Source organism: Somniosus microcephalus, chromosome 15, assembly GCF_052327205.1.
Source record: "Somniosus microcephalus isolate GS21.2 chromosome 15, FLI_Smic_1.0, whole genome shotgun sequence".
NCBI classification, from domain to species: Eukaryota; Metazoa; Chordata; class Chondrichthyes; order Squaliformes; family Somniosidae; genus Somniosus; species Somniosus microcephalus.
The window spans coordinates 109,112,857-109,133,762 of NC_141001.1; the positions used below are offsets into that span (position 1 = coordinate 109,112,857).

The 20,906-nt window shown below is 45.1% G+C and overlaps 1 pseudogene; it reads left to right on the forward strand.

Annotated features, from left to right (window-relative positions):
* Positions 1 to 20,906, forward strand: part of LOC147107144 (solute carrier family 13 member 1-like) — a 79,139-nt pseudogene that overhangs the window by 26,371 nt on the left and 31,862 nt on the right.

Sequence of the window (20,906 nt, forward strand, 5' to 3'; positions counted from 1 at the left end):
TGGAAGGATGTTCCCGATGGTCGGGCAGTCCAGAACCAGGGGTCACAGTCTAAGGATAAGGGGTAAGCCATTTAGGACAGAGATGAGGAGGAATTTCTTCACCCAGAGAGTGGTGAACCTGTGGAATTCTCTATCACAGAAGGCAGTAGAGGCCAATTCATTAAATATATTCAAGAAGGAGTTGGATATATTTCTTAAGGCTAGGGGGATCAAGGGATATGGAGAGAAGGCAGGAACAGGGTACTGAATTTGGATGATCAGCCATGATCTCATTGAATGGCGGAGCAGGCTCGAGGGGCCGAATGGCCTACTCCTGCTCCTATCTTCTATGTTTCTATGTTTCTATGACCTGGAACTTGCTACCGACGGAAGTGGTGGGAGCAGAGACACTCAATGTTTTCAAGGGGAGACTGGATGGGCACTTGAGGGGAATAAACTTGCAGGGCTACGGGGATAGAGCGGGGGAATGGGACTGACTGGATTGCTCTACAGAGAGCTGGCATGGACTCGATGGGCCGAATAGCCTCCTTCTGTACCGTTATGACTCAATGACTCTTTCTATTAATGGTATTGCAATATTCTTCTGTGCTTTTTAAAAAAAAGGAATTTGTTTTGTGATTTGCTACGGGAAAGGATACAAATCCGATGCTACATCAGCAACTCGGCTGGGGTTCCCTTTGTTTGTGCCTTCTGCTAGGAAGCCCAAGTTTTTTACTTTTTTTCCAGCCAGAAACACAAGTAGGTTTTCTCCTTTCGAATGATGTCTTCTGATTTGCTGTGGCATTGCTCATGGAGTGCTTTTTATGACATTTCTAGCTGTTTTTAGCCTGGTCTGCCTCTTTAATACCTCTGCTCAGGCACATGTCAGGGAACGGCCTGAATGGGCACATCATTGAGATAGATTACAGGATAATTGTCGAGGGAATTAAAAAATATATATGATGTAAGAAAACTACTAGGCACTTGGTCTCAGCGTTAAACAAAGCTTTAATCAACTGTTTTTCAACATGGAGATCTAGTTGTGTCCTTCACTAGTTCCTGTTAAAGAATGTCCTGAGCAAGCTGGGCCCGTGCCCGAGTATTTATACTCTCCCTGGACAGCGCCACCAGCAGGCCACCCAGTATTATTTCATAAGTCATTTCCACATGAATGACAAGATTCTTGTCAATATATTTCTGACGCTTTGAAGTACAACATCTGAACTGTGACATGCACGCTAAATGCAAGATTTTTTTTACAGGGTACAGAGGAGATTTACAAGAATGGTTCCAGGGATGAGGGACTTCAGTTACGTGGATAGACTGGAGAAGCTGGGGCTAAGAGGAGATTTGGTAGAGGTGTTTAAAATCATGAAGCGTTTAGATGGAGTAAATAAAGAGAAACAGTTTCCAATGGCTGAAGGGTCGATAACCAGAGGGCACAGATTTCAGGTGATTGGCAAAAGAACCAGAGGTGACACGAGGAAAAACCTTTTTATGCAACGAGTGGTTAGGATTTGGAATGCACTGCCTGATAGGGTGGTGGATACAGATTCAATAGTAGCCTTCAAAAGGGAATTGGATAAATATTTGAGGAGAAAAAATTGCAGGGATAAGGGGAAAGAGTGGGGGAGTGGAATTCACTGGATTGCTCTTCGAAAGAGCCAGCGCAGATTCGATGGGCCGAATGGCCGCCTTCTGTGCTGTACTATTCTATGAGTGATTCTATGTATACCCGTGAAATCTCCATGGCATGTAGTGCGCAATGTATTACTATGCTGCTGAGGTGAAACTGTTCCTTGAATCCCACAAAGTCTAACTGCTGTTAAGTAAAACCTTGGTGAGTTCACACACAGGTCAGCAAGCTGAGGACACCATGGGGGAAAAATTCAGTATCGCCCCATTTGGGTCGCCATTATCGGCTGTGCGCAATGTTTAGCGCCTGGCACTAATTATCGCCTCCGACAGCAAACTTGGCTTTTATCGCCCCTGGAGGTGATTGCAGTGCTAAATCAGGCGCTTCATACCTGTCTTAAGGCGCAAAGGCTGAGGAGCGAGGCGCTACCACAGAGCGCTGGCGAAGCAAGGAAGGGCAAATCAAAATAAACCTGCAAAGTGCTGCTCAGTAGTCAAAACTCCTTCACACAGCGTTGAATCTTTCCAGAAGTCTCTCTCTCTCTCTCTCTCTCAGAATGCGTGGTGCAAAAATGTCACCAACAAAAAAAGGCAGGAAGCGGTCGCCTTTAAATAGCGCACCCCTAGTCCCTTTCTGACAGTAAAACGCTCCCCTCAACCTGTCGTTGCTAGCGGCAGGCGGTAAGGCAGGGGGCGCCACTCAATATCCGGTCCAGGGTGCTAACGGGGTGTTGCACACTCGACTGACGTCACGATCTGCCGGCGCAGGAGATCGTGGCGGTAGTGTTTAGCGGTGCCGCAAAATGCCTAGTTAATTTCGCAAGCAGCGCAAACATTGCCGCTCCCGGGCGCTAGTTGCTTTGCGCCCCATTTGCGCCCTCTTAAGGCGCTAATGGGAGGTGCAAACAACTGAATTTTTCTCCCCATGGGTCCAGCATTTCTGTACTGGAGAGTTTCTCTGTATAGTGAAGCCACTGTCTTCGGCCCCACCACAAACTCCCTACCCTCACCGCTGATTCCATCCCCTTCCTCGGCCGTTGTTTCAGGCTGAACCAGACAGTTTGTAGTCGAGGCATCCTGTTCCACCTCAACCTGAGGTTCTGACCCCATATCCTCTCCGTCACATAGACCACCTGCTTCCATGTCTGTTAAATCCCACTGCCTCTGCTTCAGCACATGTGAGGTTTTAAATGAATATTCTGCATCTGTGTTCACTATGGAGAAGGATGATGTAGACATAGAAATCAGGCAGGGGGATTGTGATATACTTGAACAAATTAGTATTGAGAGGGAGGAGGTACTAGCAGTTTTAGCGGGCTTAAAAGTGGATAAATCCCCAGGCCCTGACGAGATGTATCCCAGGCTGCTGTGTGAGGCAAGGGAGGAGATTGCAGGGGCTCTGACACAAATTTTCAGAACCTCTCTGGCCACAGGGGAGGTGCCAGAGGACTAGAGGACAGCTAACATAGTACCATTATTCAAGAAGGGTAGTAGGGATAAATCAGGGTATTACAGGCCAGTGAGCCTAACATCAGTGGTAGGGAAATTACTGGAAAAAATTCTGAGGGACAGAATTAAATTCCACTTGGAGAGGCAAGGATTAATCAAGGATAGTCAGCATGGCTTTGTCAGGGGGAGATCATGTCTAACCAATTTGATTGAATTTTTCGAGGGGGTGACTAGGTGTGTGGATGAGGGTAGTGCAGTTGATGTAGTCTACATGGACTTCAGTAAGGCTTTTGACAAAGTCCCACATGGGAGACTGGTCAAGAAGGTAAGAGCCCATGGGATCCAGGGCAATTTGGCACATTGGATCCAAAATTGGCTTAGTGGCAGGAGGCAGAGGGTGATGGTCGAAGGTTGTTTTTGTGACTGGAAGCCTGTGTCCAGTGGTGTACCGCAGGGATTGGTGCTGTGTCCTTTGCTGTTTGTAGTGTACATCAATGATTTAGATATGAATGTAGGAGGTATGATCAGTAAGTTCGCAGATGACACGAAAATTGGTGGAATGGTAAATAGTGAGGAGGGAAGCCTCAGGCTACAGGATGATATAGATGGGTTGGTCAGATGGGCAGAACAGTGGCAAATGGAATTTAACCCTGAAAAGTGTGAGGTGATGCATTTTGGGAGGACTAACAAGGCAAGGGAATACACAATGAATGGTAGGACCCTAGGAAGGACAGAGGATCAGAGGGACCTTGGTGTGCGTGTACATAGATCCTTGAAGGCAGCAGGACAGGTAGATAAGGTGGTTAAAAAAGCATATGAGATACTTGCCCTCATTAGCCGAGGCATAGAATATAAGAGCAGGGAGGTTATGATGGAGCTGTACAAAATGCTAGTTAGGCCACAGCTGGAATACTGTGTACAGTCTGGTTGCCACACTATAGGAAGGATGTGATTGCATTGGAGAGGGTGCAGAGGAGATTCACCAGGATGTTACCTGGGCCGGAGCGCTTCAGGTATGAAGAGAGATTGGACAGGCTGGGGTTTTTTTCCTTGTAGCAGAGAAGGCTGAGGGGGGACCTGATTGAGGTGTATGAAATTATGAGGGGCATAGATAGTGTAGATAGAAAGGAACTTTTCCCCTTAGTAGAGGGGTCAATAACCAGGGGGCATAGTTTCAAGGTAAGGGGCAGGAGGTTTAGAGGGGATTTGAGGAAAAACATTTTCATCCAGAGGGTGGTTGGAATCTGGAACTCACTGCCTGAAAGGGTGGTAGAGGCAGGAACCCTCACAACATTCAAGAAGCATTTAGATGAGCACTTGAAACGCCATAGCATTAGGGTTGCAAAGGGGTGGAAAGTTTCCGGTAAATTTCCGGTAAATTTCCGGAAATTTTCCACGGGAAGTTTAGCTTGGGAATTTTGGGAATTTTGCCCAAAAAAGCACATGCTAGCATAATATTGGTTTTTTTTGTATTTCTTTCTTTTTTTCCCACAGGTCCTCTCTTAAAATTACTAACAGAGATGGAATCTTAATTATTAAGGAATTTCTTAATCAATATATGTTTATCTTCTTACTTGGCTTGTTTTAATAATTACAAGTTTTGTGTGTGACTATGAACAAATGTGTCCTGATTGGTTGGATGAGTGGATGAGTGATTAGCTCCCTCTATTTGTAATATTTGCATATCGAATTGTGATTGGCCTGCAGGCATCTGTAAGACTGCTATAGTTTTTTTAAGATCCAGGTTAGGGGTCCTGAGGGAAGTCATTTTGTTTTCTGCTGATGTTGTGATGATGCAGTAAGTAAATCAGACTTTATACCAAATAAACCAGTTACTTGTTGAACTCTGTTGTCCTTCAATTTAAAATATACAAAATAATACACTATTGGTGATGTAGCGTCGTGTGTGTACAGGTCATACTTCCATCACATGGAGCATCAGCAAAAATGTACTCACCCTGTTGCAATCGTGCTAATCGACCGCAGTTCGACACAGAGATGAATGCCCTTTATTTCTCTGCATAGAACAATGCCATGTTTACTGTCGGATGTGTGGAAGGATTTTACCCCAGGCATTAAAGATGGAAAGACCGTGTACATGTGCAAACACTGTAGAAAGCCATATGTAAAGAATGCCACAAAGATGCAGCAGCATTTATCCAAATGCAACAACTTCACTCAAAGCTCACAGCAGTCAGCCCAGAGTTCCTCTGCTTCCATTCAAGAAGATGATGGTTCTCATTCAGCATCAGGCTCCTTATCATCAGCAACTCCTGGCCCACTTGGAAGGTTCTTTGATACAATGGATAACCATAGCCAGAAGAATGCAGATGAGTGCCTTGCTCGAGCTGTATATGCAACAGGCTCACCCCTCATGCTCACAGCCAATGTGTACTGGAAGAGATTTTTCAATGTTATTCACCCTGCATACTGTCCTCCCACCAGACATGCTTTGTCTACTTATTTGCTGGAGGCTGAGTATAACAGAGTCCAAGGAAAGCTCAAAGAAACGATAGCGATGACAGACACGAAGGACAACAGACACACAGGCACATACATTGCTGATGAGCTGAAAGCGGTCATCAACGATCTTGGATCACAAAAGGTCTTTGCAGTAGTTACTGACAATGCTGCGAATATGAAGGCTGCTTGGGCTCAAGTGGAGGAGGCCTACCCTCATATTACGTCTATTGGGTGCACAGCTCATGGGCTTAACCTGCTCCTCAAGGACATCATGGGTTTGAGAACCATGGAAGCACTGTACAAGAGAGCCAAGCAAGTTGTTAAGTATGTCAGGGGAAAACAGGTAGTTGCAGCAACCTACAACTCCAAGCAAATGACAAAGAACAAGAACACCACACTGAAGCTGCCCAACAACACTAGATGGGGTGGTGTTGTCATAATGTACAACAGCCTTCTGGAGGGTAAGGAGTCGCTGCAAGAAATGGCAATATCCCAGTCTGGGGATATGGAAACCACCATCAAGAAAATACTGCTGGATGATGTGTTTTGGGAGAGAGTGGTTAGCTGCCTTAAACTACTCTCACCAGTAGCATCTGCAATTGCTCAGATTGAAGGAGATGACGCTGTCTTGTCAGATGTTCTCAGGCTTTTTACTGATTTAAAAGAACAAATCAGCATTGCCCTACCCACATCCCTGCTGCTCAAAGCAGAGGAGAAGGCAATTGTTCAATTCATACAGACGCGTCAAGAATTTTGTGTCAAGCCAATTCATGCTGCAGCATACATGCTGGACCCAAAGCATGTTGGGAGACCAATACTTTCTGGAGAACAGATCAACAGCGCTTACAGTGTGATTTCTACCCTCTCACACCATCTCAATCTGGATGTGGGCAAAGTTCTGGGAAGTCTGGCAAAGTTCTCTACCAAGCAAGGTCTTTGGAATGGGGATGGGATATGGGAATCATGCAAGCATATCAGTGCACATACCTGGTGGAAGGGACTTTGTGCATCTGAGGCCCTGTCACCTATTGCATCGGTGATACTCCAAATCCCACCTTCATCAGCGGCCTCTGAACGAAACTGGTCACTTTTTAGGAATACGCATACAAAGGTGCGCAACAGGCTGACTAACAAGAGAGTGGAGAAACTGGTGGCTATCCGGGCGAAGCTACAACTTATTGAGCCAGATACAGAAGTGTCCACCACACAGCTAGACACTGACACAGAGGAGGAAATGGACACGTCAGAGCCAGAGTCAGAGAATCAGGAGGAGCAATGATAAGTAGAAGACTCAGAAGACTCATGAGTAGAAGACTCAAAGGGACAAAATAAGGACAAATTACAGGCTAAATAAGCTGACGCTCTTTTTATTTTATTTTAGATGGGTCTTTTTTGTGGGGTTCAATAAAGTTCAAAATTATAACCTAAATAAAGTTTTGAAAGCCTGTTTTTATTTGTATGGAACAGTATGTCTATTTTGACGACAAAGATAATATAAGGGTCAGAGACAAAAACCATCAGTGTGCAAAAAAACTCAAAATTCCCATAAATTCCCATAAATTCCCAAAATTCCCATAAATTCCCGAAAATTCCCATGGAAAGTTTCCTCTTCTAAAAATTCCCAGAATTTTGCAACCCTACATAGCATACAAGGCTACGGACCAAATGCTGGAAAATGGGATTGGAATAGACAGGGGTTGATGGCCGGTGCGGACACGATGGGCCGAAGGGCCTCTTTCTGTGCTGTATACTCTTATCTATGACTCTATGCTACTGAAACTCTCATCCATGCCTTTTGTCATCTGCAGACTCCACTATTCCAATGCTTTCCTGGCCAACCTCCCATCCTTCCACTCTCTGTAGACTTCAGCTCATCCTAAACTCTGCTGCCCGTTTGCACTCCTGCACCATCCCACTTGCTTGTCACCCCTGTCCTTGGTGGCTCACAGCTCCCCAACCTTGCAAATTCAAAATTCTCACCTTTTGTGTTTAAATTCCTGCATTACCTCGCCCTTCAACCTCTGTAACACCCTCTAGACTAACAGTCCCCCCCAAACTCCATCGCTCTGACTCTAGTCTCCAGTGCTCCCCGCCCCCACCCCACGCCAGTCGCCCCTCCATTGGCGGCCGTGCCTTCAGCTGTCTCGACCCTAAGCTTTGGAATTCCCTCCCTAAACCTCTCCACCTCTCTCTCCTCCTTTAAGACCCTCCTTAAAACTCACCTCTTTGACCATGCTTTTGGTCACACCTTCTAATATCACCTTCTTTGGCTCCGTGGCCATCTTTATTTTATTACGCCTCTGTGAAGCATCTTCAGTGTGTATTACTACAGTAAAGGTGCTATATAAATGCAAGTTGGTTGTTGTTATAAAGTGACAGCAAGGCTTTACTGAACCTGTGTCTAAAGTGGCAAAGGTTTACATCTTTTTCAATCTTATTATTGACAATTTTGTAGGAACCAATAAGTCTGATATCAAATACATAAGGATTTATTGCTGACAGGGCTCTTCTCAATTGGCTGAGGGTATTAGCAAACCATGGGCATGCAATACTTGTGCAGAAACAAAAAGACATATTGCCAAGGCTGGAAATTTTAATTGAAGACACCACATTGTTGGGAAATGCAAGCATCTGAAAGTTAAGTTGTGGTTTTGGGTGTAACCTTTCATTGGAACTGTGTGACTCCGTTTTTGAGGAACTGTTGATCTGAGTCACATGCAATACCCTTTGCACGTATAAAATTCAGACAGGGCTAGACAGACTGGATGCAGGGAGGATGTTTCCCCTGGCTGGGGGGTCTAGAACGAGGGGTCACAGTCTCAGGATACGGGGTATTGTGGCGGAGCCACCAAAGGACTCAGATCGTTTGTATATAATTCCTTTAACAGGATGTTAGCTAGAGCCTGTGTCTGTATCTTTATTTATACTGTTTAACTGTACAGAGCGTGGTTACTTTAACAGCGCGATTAAAACGTGATGACGTCATGCCGTTCATCACGTGATCCCCCACTGGCGGGAAGAACGTGATGACGTCATGACGTTAGCCACCGGACAGCCCCAGCCCCGAAGAGAGCAGACCTGTATTCGATGTTATCCTGCAGTTTCTTGTTAAAACCTGTTTGTTTCATTAAAGTTTGTTTGTTTGATCGCCTGAGTAGAACTCAGTCTTTTAGTTAGGAACCCACGTTCCTACAGTAGGACATTTAGAACTGAGATGAGGAGAAATTTCTTCACTCAGGGTGGTGAACCTGTGGAATTCTCTACCATGGAAGGCTGTGGAGGCCAAGTCACTGAATATATTTAAGAAGGAGATAGATAGATTTCTAGACACAAAAGGCATCAAGGGGTATGGGGAGAGAGCAGGAATATGGTATTGAGATAGAGTGTCAGCCATGATCATATCGAATGGTGGAGCAGGCTCGAAGGGCCAAATGGCCGACTCCTGCTCCTATTTTTCTATGTTTCTATGTATTCATTTGTTTTGCTTCATGATAAGATTTCATGATTCTAATAAACATTGTATGACCAGTAGAGCTGGTACAGGCAACAATGTGTGAAGGAGGTGGAATTCAGAAATAGACTCTCCTTTAATCCTATCTGAAAAGCAGAATTATTAGCAAGAATGGCAAAATTCAGACCTACTTGATTCTATCTAGCTTAAATATTTTCAAGTGAACCCTGTCTTTTCATTCTCGTTCTTCTGATCTTGCTGTTCCTTTGGCGTGTGGTGTACAAACATGGAACTGGCCTCCACAGGGAGTGGTTGAGGCAAATAGCATAGATGCATTTAATGGGAAGCTAGATAAACACATGAGGGAGAAAGGATATGCTGATGGGGTGAAATGAAGAAGGGTTGGGAGGACGCTCGTGTGGAACATAAACACCGGCACGGACCTGTTGGGCCAAATGGCCTGTTTCTGTGCTGAACATTCTATGTAATGGAAATAATGGGGAAAGAACAAAAAAAACGACACTGTTCAGCATATCTAGACCTGGTGTACGTGACAACATGTATATAAAAAGCAAAGATGTAATCTTGAATGGAAAGGTGGACAGACCATAAAGATTACATAGAAATTACAGCACAGAAACAGGCCATTTGGCCCAACTGGTCCATGCCAGTGTTTATGCTCCACACGAGCCTCCTCCCACTGTACTTCATCTCACCCCATCAGCATATCCTTCTCTTTCTTTCTCTCTCATGTACTTATCTAGCTTCCCCTTGGATGCATCTATGCTATTCGCCTCAACTATCCCACGTGATAGCGAGCTCCACATTCCTGCCACTCTCTGCGGTCAAAGGAGTTTCTTCTGAATCCCTAATTGGATTTATTGATAACTATCTTATATTTATGACCCCTAGTTTTGGATTGCCCACAAGCGGAAAATGTTTCTCCACGTCTAACTCCGCCCCCCCCGTCATAATTTTAAAGACCTCTATTAGGTCGTCCCTCAGCCTTTTCTTTTCCAGAGAAAAGAGCCCCAGCCTGTTCAGTCTTTCAGATAATTGAGTGGTATCTTTGCCCCAGTTCTGGAGCATTTCTAAGCAGTGCAAATGGCCAAAAAATATCTATGCACGGAGCGAGCATCACTGGAGTTGGAGAAAACCCAACTTCACAAACAGATATTTAAGTGCATACATTCTTCTTCTTCTTAGGCAGTCCCTCGGAACCGAGGATGACTTGCTTCCACACTAAAAATGAGTTCTTAGGTGACTGATGAGTCCAATGTGGGACCTACAGTCTCGGTCACAGGTGGGGCAGACGGTGGTTGAAGGGGCGGGTGGGTGGGGTGTTTGCGTTGACGTGCGCTCCTTGCGCTGCCTGCGCTTGGCTTCTGCTTGCTCCCAGTGAAGAGACTCGAGGTGTTCGGCGCCTTCACTGATGCGTCTCCTCCACTTTGTGCGGTCTTGGGCCAGGGATTCCCAGGTGTCGGTGGGGATGTTACACTTTTTCAAGGAGGCTTTGAGGGCGTCCTTGAAGCGTTTCCTCTGCCCACCTGGGGCTCTCTTGCCGTGTCGGAGCTCCGAGTAGAGCCTACATAAAGCTCTTCACACCAGCCTCTGTGTACTGATGCGATTTCTAATCTTCGAACATGGCTGAATGGGTTATGTCAGCTTATTTCTAACATTAGAATTTTAAACGTGGCATATCAGCAACTTTAAAGTGACGTTCACGAGGCATATAATCAAAATTTAATTTTGCTTTCTATTGAAGTGCAAGTTTCTGAGTTGCTTCTTGGTTTCAATAACAACAACTTGCGTTTTATGTGGGAATTTTCACCTTCGGGAAGATGCCTCAAAGTGCTTTGCATTATGGAGGAATAAACAATGAATGCCAAGCAGGAGGGAAAAGGGGGAAATGGAGAGGTTGCTGGGTGAAGGGAAAGGTACTCCCAAAAGGAAAGAGCTTGAGTAATTGTGGGCAAGGTGGAAAGAACTGGGCAAGAGGTTCCAGACAGCGATAACATAGTGGCTGATCAAGTGACCATCAATTACTCCTCATGGGTCAAGGAGTAAGAACACAAGAATTAGGAGCAGGAGTCGGCCATACGGACCCTCGAGCCTGCTCCGCCATTCAATAAGATCATGGCTGACCGTTGACCTCAACTCCACTTTCCCGCCCGATCCCCATATCCCTTGATTCCACTAGAGTCCAAAAATCTATCGATCTCAGCCTTGAATATACTCAACGACTCAGCATCCACAGCCCTCTGGGGTAGAGAATTTCAAAGATTCACAACCCTCTGAGTGAAGAAATTCCTCCTCATCTCAGTCGTAAATGGCCAATCCCTTATTCTGAGGCTATGCCCCCTAGTTCTAGACTCTCCAGCCAGGGGGAAACAACCTCTCAGCCTCTACCCTGTCAAGCCCTCTCAGAATCTTATATGTTTCAATGAGATCACCTCTCATTCTTCTAAACTCCAGAGTATAGGCCCATTCTACACAATCTCTCATCATAGGACAGCCCTTTCAGCCCAGGAATCAATCTAGTGAACCTTCGTTGTACCGCCTCCAAGGCAAATATATCCTTCCTTAGATAAGGAGACCAAAACTGTGCCCAGTACTCCAGGTGTGGTCTCACCAAGGCCCTGTACAATTGTAGCAAGACTTCCTTACTCTTATACTCCAACCCCCTTGCAATAAAGGCCAACATGCCATTTGCCTTCCTAATTGCTTGGTGTCCCTGCATGCTAGCTTTGTGTGTTTCTTGTACGAGGACACCCAAATCTCTCTGAACACCAACATTTGAAAGCTTCTCACTATTTAAAAAATATTCTGTTTTTCTATTCTTCCTACCAAAGTGAATAACCTCACATTTCCCCACATTATACTCCAATTGCCACCTTACTGCCCACTCACTTAGTCTATCTATATCCCTTTGCAGACACATTGTGTCCTCCTCACAGCTTACTGTCCCACCTAGCTTTGTAAGAAGTGCAGTTAGAGAGTGTTTGAAGACCAGGACCTCAAACCCGGCACTAAGCGCGTGGTCTACAGAGCAGCAGCGATACCCGCCCTGCTGTATGCCTCAGAGACATGGAGAGGTACCACCAATGCTGCCTCCGCAAGATCCTGCAAATCCATTGGCAGGATAGGCGCACCAACGTCAGTGTTCTCGCTCAGGCCAACATCCCCAGCATCGAAGCTTTGACCACGCTCGATCAGCTCCGATGGACGGGTCACATTGTCCGCATGCCCAATACGAGACTCCCAAAACAAGCGCTCTACTCGGAGCTCCGGCACGGCAAGAGAACCCCAGGTGGGCAGAGGAAACGCTTCAAGGATGCCCTCAAAGCCTCCTTGAAAAAGTGTAACATCCCCACCGACACCTGGGAATCCCTGGCCCAAGACCGCACAAAGTGGAGGAGAAGCATCCGGGAAGGCGCCGAACACCTCGAGTCTCTTCGCCGGGAGCAAGCGGAAGCCAAGCGCAGGCAGCACAAGGAGTGCACGTCAACCCAAGCACCCTACTCACCTGCCCCTTCAACCACCGTCTGCCACACCTGTGACAGAGACTAGGTCCCGCATTGGACTTATCAGTCACCTGAGAACTCATTTTTAATGTGGGAGCAAGTCATCCTCGGTTCCGAGGGATTGCCTAAGAAGAAGAAAAAGAATAGAGAAGTAAAGTGTACGTGTGGGACCATGAATGAACTTGTGTTTATACATAACGCTTTTCATGACCTCTGGACGTCCCAATGCACCTCGCAGCCAAGGAAGTATTTTTGATGTGTGGTCACAGCTGTAATGTACGTTGTCAGCTGTTGCTCAGTGGTAGCTCTCTTGCTACAATTGTACAGGGCTTTGGTGAGACCACACCTGGGGTACTGTGCACAGTTTTGGTCTCCTTATCTAAGGAAGGATATACTTGCCTTGCAGGTGGTACAACGAAGGTTCACCAGATTGATTCCTGGGATGAGAGTTCAAGTCCCACTCCACAGACTTGAGCACAAAATCTAGGCTGATACTTCAGTGCAGTACTGAGGGAGTGCTGCACAGTTACAGGTGCCGTCTTTCGGCTATCACATTGCTGTTTGTGGGAGCATGCTGTGCCCAAATTGACTGCCATATTTCCTACATTACAACAAGTGACTACACTTCAAATTAGCTGTAAAGCGCTTTGGGACATCCTGAGGTTGTGAAAGGTGCTGCAGAAATGCAAGTGTTTCTTTTGGGAAAACATGAACTAAGGAGGAGATCACTGAGGACTCCTATAAAATTGCAAAGAGAGAATATACTTTACTGCAACGCACCAAGTAAAATGTGCAGTAAGATGTTTGTATCTGAAAATTATAAACGCATAACACAATCCTTCAAATGTAAGAACTGTGTTTTCGGTTTTAGTACCAAGGAACTGAGCACAAAGTTGAAGACTTTGGTTTAAGGTCAATGATCACTTGGCAAGAGTTTGACCAATCCACGCCCTGGCAAATTTTCATTCATGTAGGAGGAGGTTTTGTCCTTGCAAAAGGCTGCGAGGTAAATATGGAAGTATTATTTTGTACTATTTCTGACATTGACTTTGATTCTTGACCCTGTTTGCAATCTGATAACCCAAATGTTTCAAACCCAACCACCTTTTGTGAAGGTGATGTGGTCACTACACTAAAGAAACCACTTTCATTTTTAATGTATTTTTTACAACAACAACAGCTTGTATTTATATAGCGCCTTTAACGTAGTAAAACGTCCCAAGATGCTTCACAGGAGTATTATAAGACAAAATATTGACACCGAACCATGTAAGCAATTTGGGCAGGTTACCAAAAGCTTGGTCAAAGAGGTAGGTTTTAAGGAGCTTCTTAAAGGAGGAAAGAGAGGTAGAGAGGTGGAGAGGTTTAAGGGAGGGAATTCCAGAGCTCAGGGCCTAGGCAGCTGAAGGTACGGCCACTGATGGTTGAGCAATTATAATCAGGGATGCTCAAGAGGGCAGAATTTGAGGAGCGCAGATATCTCAGGGGGTTGTGGGGCTGAAGGAGATTACAGCGATAGGGAGGGGCGAGGCCATAGAGGGATTTGAAGACAAGGATGAGAATGTTGAAATCAAGGTGTTGCTTAACCAGGAGCCAATGTAGGTCAGCGAGGGTTGAGGGGTGAATGGAACTTGGTGCGAGTTAAGACAGGGGCAGCAAGTTTTGGATGACCTCAAGTTTGCATAGGGTAGAATGTGGGAGGCCAGCCAGGAGTGCGTTGGAATAGTCAAGTCTCGAGGTAACAAAGGCATGGATGAGGGTTTCAGCAGTGGATGAGCTGAGGCAGGGGCGGAGACGGGCGATGTTACGGAGGTGGAAATAGGCGGTCTTAGTTATGCCACGGAATATTATAAGACAAAATATTGACACCGACCCACATAAGAAATTAGGGCAGGTTACCAAAAGCTTGGTCAAAGAGGTAGGTTTTAAGAAGCTCATTTCAGGGGCAAATATGACACCAAGGCTGTGAACTGTCTGGTTCAGCCTCAGACAAATACTAGGGAGAGGGATGAAGTCAGTGGCTAGGGAATGGAGTTTGTGGCGGGGCCTGGAGACAATGGCTTCGGTCTTCCCAATATTTAATTAAATTTAATAGAAAATTTCTGCTCATCAGGTTGTGGATGTTGGACAAGCAGTGTGTCAATTTAGAGACCGCGGAGGGGTCTAGAGAAGTGGTGCTGAGGTAGAGCTGGGTGTTGTCAGCATACATGTGGAAACTGATGCCGTGTTTTTGGATGATGTCGCCAAGGGGCAGCATATAGATGAGAAATAGGAGGGGGCCGAGGATTGATCATTGGGGGAAAGCAGAGGTAACGATGCAGGAGTGGGAAGAGAAGCTATTACAGGTGATTTTCTGGCTACGATTAGATAGATAAGAATGGAACCTTGTACTGTGTAATTAGCAGTCTCATAGTAAAGGATCCTCTGGGGCAGAGTGATCATAATATGGTGGAATTTCACATTAATTTTGAGAGTGACTTGCCTAAGTACGAAACTAGAGTCTTAAACTTAAATAAAGGCAAATACAGAGGTATGAGGGGAAAGTTGGCTAAGGTAGATTGGAAAAATAGATTCGAAGGTATGGTGGTAGATAAGCAGTGGCTAGCATTTAAAGAAATATTTCATAATTCTCAACAAAAATACATTCCATTGAGAAACAAAAACTCCATGGGAAAAGTGATCTAACCGTGGCTAGCTAAAGAAGTTAAGGGTAGCATTAGATTGAAGGAAGAAGCTTATAATGTTGCAAAGAATAATAGTAAGCCTGAGGATTGGGAGAGTTTCAGAAACCAGCAAAGGTTGACCAAAAAATTGATAAAAAGGGAAAAAATAGAATGAGAGAAAACTAGCAAGAAATATAAAAGCAGATTATAAGAGCTTTTACATTAATAGTCGGGAAAATGCTGGAATCCATTGTTAAGGAAGTGGTAACAGGGCACTTAGAAAATCATAACATGATTAGGCAGAGTCAACATGGTTTTATGAAAGGGAAATCGTGTTTGACAAATTTATTAGAGTTTTTTGAGGATGTAACTAGCAGGGTAGATAAAGAGGAACCAGTGGATGTAGTATAATTGGATTTCCAAAAGGCATTCGATAAGGTGCCATATAAAAGGTTATTACACACAAGATTAGGGCTCGGGGTTGGGGGTAATATAATAGTTAACGGACTGAAAACAGAAAGTAGGGATAAACATATCTTTTTCAGGTTAGAGACATCATGTAAATTATGAAATAAAAACAAAATGCTAGAAATACTCAGCGGGTCAGGCAGCTGAGGGAGAGAAACAGAGTTAACGTTTCAGGTCGATGGCCTTTCGTCTGAACTAGAAAAAGTTAGAGATGTAACAGGTTTTAAGCAGATGCAGAGGCAGGGAATGGGGGGAGGGAAGGAAAGAACAAAAAGGAAGGCCTGTGATAGGGCAGAAGGCAGGAGAGATTAAATGACGAAAGGTATGATGGCGCAAGGCAAAAGGAGACGGCAATGGGACCAGTAAAGAAACAAAAGATGGGTCTAGAGGTGTAAATGGGAATGGCAGAATCATCAACAGCTGTAAATTATGGTTTTTTTTCATTTTAGCAGTGCTTTAATGTTGAAGAAGTAAAACACGGTAAACCCATTATTAAAGTGAAGGTAGTAACTATATCCAGGGCCCATAAGTAATCTTGTGGTGCTGCTCACAGTTAAGTTGGAGCAGATCGCGTGGTCCTTGTAACAGGCTGAGAGAGGTTACACAACCACCCACTGCCACTGGAGAAAGTAAGAATTGCAGGCATTAGTATTGCTGTGACAGGATTACCCATTGATTTCAATGGACTGGGCTGTGACAGCATTTTGTATATATATAAAGATTCGACAAGGAAGCTGTGGTGTACTGGTACTGTTTTATTTGTGGTAATTTTTAAAAATATACTTCCTATTTTCCCTTCGCTAAGACTCCCTCGTAGCATCATGTACGTTCTGCAGTGGAGGGTGAGTTGGAATCCTAGACTTGGGGAATGGTGCTCTCTGCCTGTTTCCAGGAAATACACGAGAGTGGTCTGGCGTGGTTGACCCACTGATCTTCTGTCCTGACAGTGGTATAATCGATATTAAGAACTGGCCGTTTGTGCAAACATTGAGTGTGATGTGTGTAGTGTCCGTGTGTTGATAAAGACACTGAAGACAGGAGTTGGTTCATAGGTATTTACTAAGCAAAGTCTGGGGGGGGGATCTAACGGATATACAGGCTTATATAGCCCGAGTGGCAATTACCGGCATTACAGCACACCTGGGGCTCTTAAAGGCACATACACCACAATTCCTCCCCTTTTAGCTAACCAGTACATCATATTTTAAGTAATTATTAATTACATGTTATAAGCAAAATAATATACATGGCTGTAGTTAATTAATTATAAGTTAGTCTCTCAGGAGGCTTCCTGACTCGGTCCGGACAACGCCTCGGGGGTGTAGTAGTTTCTGGTGGTGTAGTAGGTTCTTCTGGCAAGGCTGATTCGGCTTGAATGCCAGTGTCGGGTTCATCGGGTTCCAGTATCACCGGATCGGAGGTAGATATGGGTATCTCTACTTCATCGTTAGATGTATAGAGTTGTGGTGTAGGTTGTCCCTTTTCGGATGACTTTATGATTTGGTCAGCATGGTGCCTTATTATGCTTTCTCCGATGTCCACGGTATACATCAGTGGTCCTAGTCATGTGCAGATAGTTCCAGGCTGCCATTTCTCGGTACGGTAGTCCTGGGCCAAAACTTGTTGACCTATCTGGAAGGTTCTAGTTGGCCTTTCATTCATGCCTTGAAACTGCCGGTTCTCCACGTCCCTTCTGATGTTGGGCTTGACCAAATCCAGCCGGCATCTTAGGTTTCTATTGAAGAACATCATGGCGGGAGTTTGGTTGGTAACCATATGTGTTGCATTCCTGTATGCGAATAAGAAGTTATCCACCTTGTGCTGAAGTTTTATGTCTTCATTACCCATGGCCTTTATGGCCTTCTTGAAGGTCTGGACAAACCTTTCAGCCAATCCATTGGTGGCGGGATGGTATGGGGCGGACGTGTAGTGCTTAACCCCATTGTTTTTTAAGAACTTTCTGAATTCTTCGGACACAAATTGCGGTCCATTATCAGAACATATCTGCTCCGGCAGCCCATTCCTGGCAAATATGGTCCTTAATACTGTGATGGTTTTTTCCGTGGTGGTGGAGGATATCTTTATTACCTCCGGCCACTTGGAGTGTGCATCAACCGCGATTAAGAACATTGAGTCCATAAATGGACCAGCAAAGTCGATGTGCACCCTTTGCCAGGGAGATGAGGGCCACTCCCATGGATGTAGAGGGGCTTGTGGTGGAGCGTTTTGGACCTTCTGGCATCCTAGGCAGCTCTTGGTCATTTCTTCGATGTCTCCATCGATACCTGGCCACCATACAAACACCCTAGCTAGGTTCTTCATTTTCACTCCACCCAGATGCCCCTTGTGAAGCTCCTTTAGCACTTTATCCTGGAGTTTGGGTGGAATCACCACTCTGGATCCACACATCAAGGTTCCTCGGCACACTGACAGCTGTTCTCTTCTTTGCGAGAATGCTGGCAACAGTGGTTCGCCATGTGCTGGCCATCCCTTCACTGTTAAATCGTAGACCCGTGAGAGAGTCGGGTCATTTCTCGTCTCCCTTTCAATGGCAGAATTTGTCACTGGTAGACATTCCACTATGGTAGAGTGGAACATCTCTACTGGGTCTACTGTAGGTGCCTCTTCTACCGTTGGCAACGGTAGGCGTGATAAACCGTCAGCATTCCCATGCTGTTTTGACCCTTTGTATTCTATGTTGTATTGGTGTGCCCCTAGAAAAAGGGACCACCTCTGTAGCCTTTGTGCTGTCATAATGGGAACACCTTTTTTTAGGGTTAAATATGGAGATGAGGGGTTGATGGTCAGTCAACAAGGTAAATTTTTGTCCGTGTAGGTAATGGTTGAATTTCTTCACTCCCCATACCAGGCTGAGTGCTTCCCTGTCGATTTGGGCATAGTTACGCTCAGCTGAGTTTAATGAGCGTGACGCAAAAGCTATCGGCCGTTCTGAGCCATCAGGGAATTTATGGGATAATATTGCTCCTATGCCGTAAGGGGATGCATCGCACGCCAGTCTGATTGGCAGTGATGGGTTGTAATGAGCCAAAACTTCTTCGGATGTGATTAAGTCTTTGCATTTATGGAAGGCACGTTTACAGTCTTCGTTCCATTTCCAAATCACTCCTGTTTGTAGAAGTTCATTAAGAGGGTGTAGAAGAGTTGACAAGTTCGGTAAAAATTTATGATAGTAATTTATTAATCCCAGGAACGACCTTAATTGTGAAACATTTTCAGGTGCTGGGGCTTTTATAACCGCTTCAATTTTTTCAGGTGACTTATGCAACCCTTCATTATTAATTATGTGGCCACAATATGATATCTGATTTTGGAAAAATTCGCACTTGGGGCGATTCGCTCGTAGGCCCCGTTCTTTCAGCCTAGTGAGCACCTGCTCCAAATTGGCAAGGTGCTCGTTGTCGTTTTCTCCTGTTACAAGGATGTCGTCTAGATAGCATTGAGTCCCCGGAATCCCTTGCAGGACTTGCTCCATAGCTCTTTGCCAGATAGCTGGAGCTGATGCTATTCCAAAAACCAGCCGATTGTACTGGTACAGGCCTTTGTGTGTGTTTATCGTGAGATACTTTTTAGAGGCCTCCTCAACCTCCATCTGTAGATATGCCTGTGCCAAGTCAATTTTGGTGAAACGTTTCCCTCCGGATAGTGAGGCGAAAATATCTTCTATCCTCGGAAGAGGATACTGTACTCACAGAATCACAGAAACCCCACAGTGCAGATAGAGGCCATTTCGGCCCATCGAGCCTGCACCGACACATATCCCACCCGATCCCCGTAACCCCTACACCAACACATATCCCACCCTATCCCTGTAACCCCACGTATTTAATCCCCCTAACACTAAGGGTCAATTTATCATAGCCAATCAACCTAACCTGCACATCTTTGGAGTGTGGGAGGAAACCGGAGCACCCGGAGAAAACCCACGCAAACACGGGGAGAATGTGCAAACTCCACACAGACAATCGCCCGAGGCCGGATTCGCACCCGGGTCCCTGGCGCTGTGAGGCAACAGTGCTAACCACTATGCCACCGTGCTGTGTGAAGGACCGGGTTTACAGTCACCTTGAAGTCACCACAGATGCGAATTTTTCTCTGTTCTTCAGATTTATCTTTATTCAATGCTTTTTTCATGACTGGAACGATGGGTGTTGCCCATTCGCTCCAATCTATTTTGGATAATACGCCTGCTTTTTCCAAATTCTCCAGCTCTGCCTCGACTGCTGGACGTATTGCGTATGGCACCGGTCTTGCCTTAAAAAATTTGGGAATTGCTGCATCTTCCACTTTTATTGAGGCGGTGATGCCTTTCAAGGTTCCTAGTTTCACTTGAAACACTTCTTTGGCGTTGGCCAAGATGTCTTTTAATCATTCAGGTATGATGTCATCATTGTTTTTTTCCTTACTGGTCACCGTCAGTGCCTGAATGGAGTGCCAGTCTAAACGTATCTTCCTGATCCATTCACGTCCCAACAACGGTGGACCACCATCTTGTAGAATGTATAAATACAACTTTTGTATTTCTTTGCCGTTGTATACAACAGGCACCCTTATTTTTCCTTTGGGGTATACTTTCTGCCCCGTATATGTTTTTAAGATAATGGATGTGTCTTTTAGAGGTATATGTGAAAATAGCCTCTCGTAATCCCGTCGATTTATTACGGTTAGAGCTGATCCTGTATCTAGCTCCATTTTAACTGGGGACCCTGCTATTGTGAGGGTAACCCAAATGGTTTGGTAATCATCTTTGGCAAGTACATTATGTAATTTGAGACAGCTTAGTCTCTTGTTTTCGAAGTCGCTATCGCTCTTCTGGTCTTCGGAGCTACTGTCCGTCATCATTTGTACTTTCCTGTACTTTTCTTTATTGATTTTTTTTTTTCTGTCAGTGGATTTATTTTGTCCAGATTGGCATACCCGTGCAATGTGTCCAATCTTCCCGCATTGCCTGCATGCTTTGTCCTTGAACCAGCAGTCCCTCTGGTTATGGGTGGATCTGCCGCAGTGATAACATCTTTCAAAACCCTGTGTCATTTCATGGGTGCCGAAGTCCTGTGTCTTTTGTTGTATCTCTGCAGCTCCTTTTGCTGCTGCTTCGTATGATACAGCCATACTGAAAGCTTTGTCCAATGTTAAATCTTTTTCAGAAAGCAGTCTTTTTTGTGTTCCTTCACTTAAGAGACCGCAAATGAATTTGTCTCGAAGATAATCTGATAGTCCTGCCCCGAATTGGCAGTACTTTGATAGCTTTCTTAA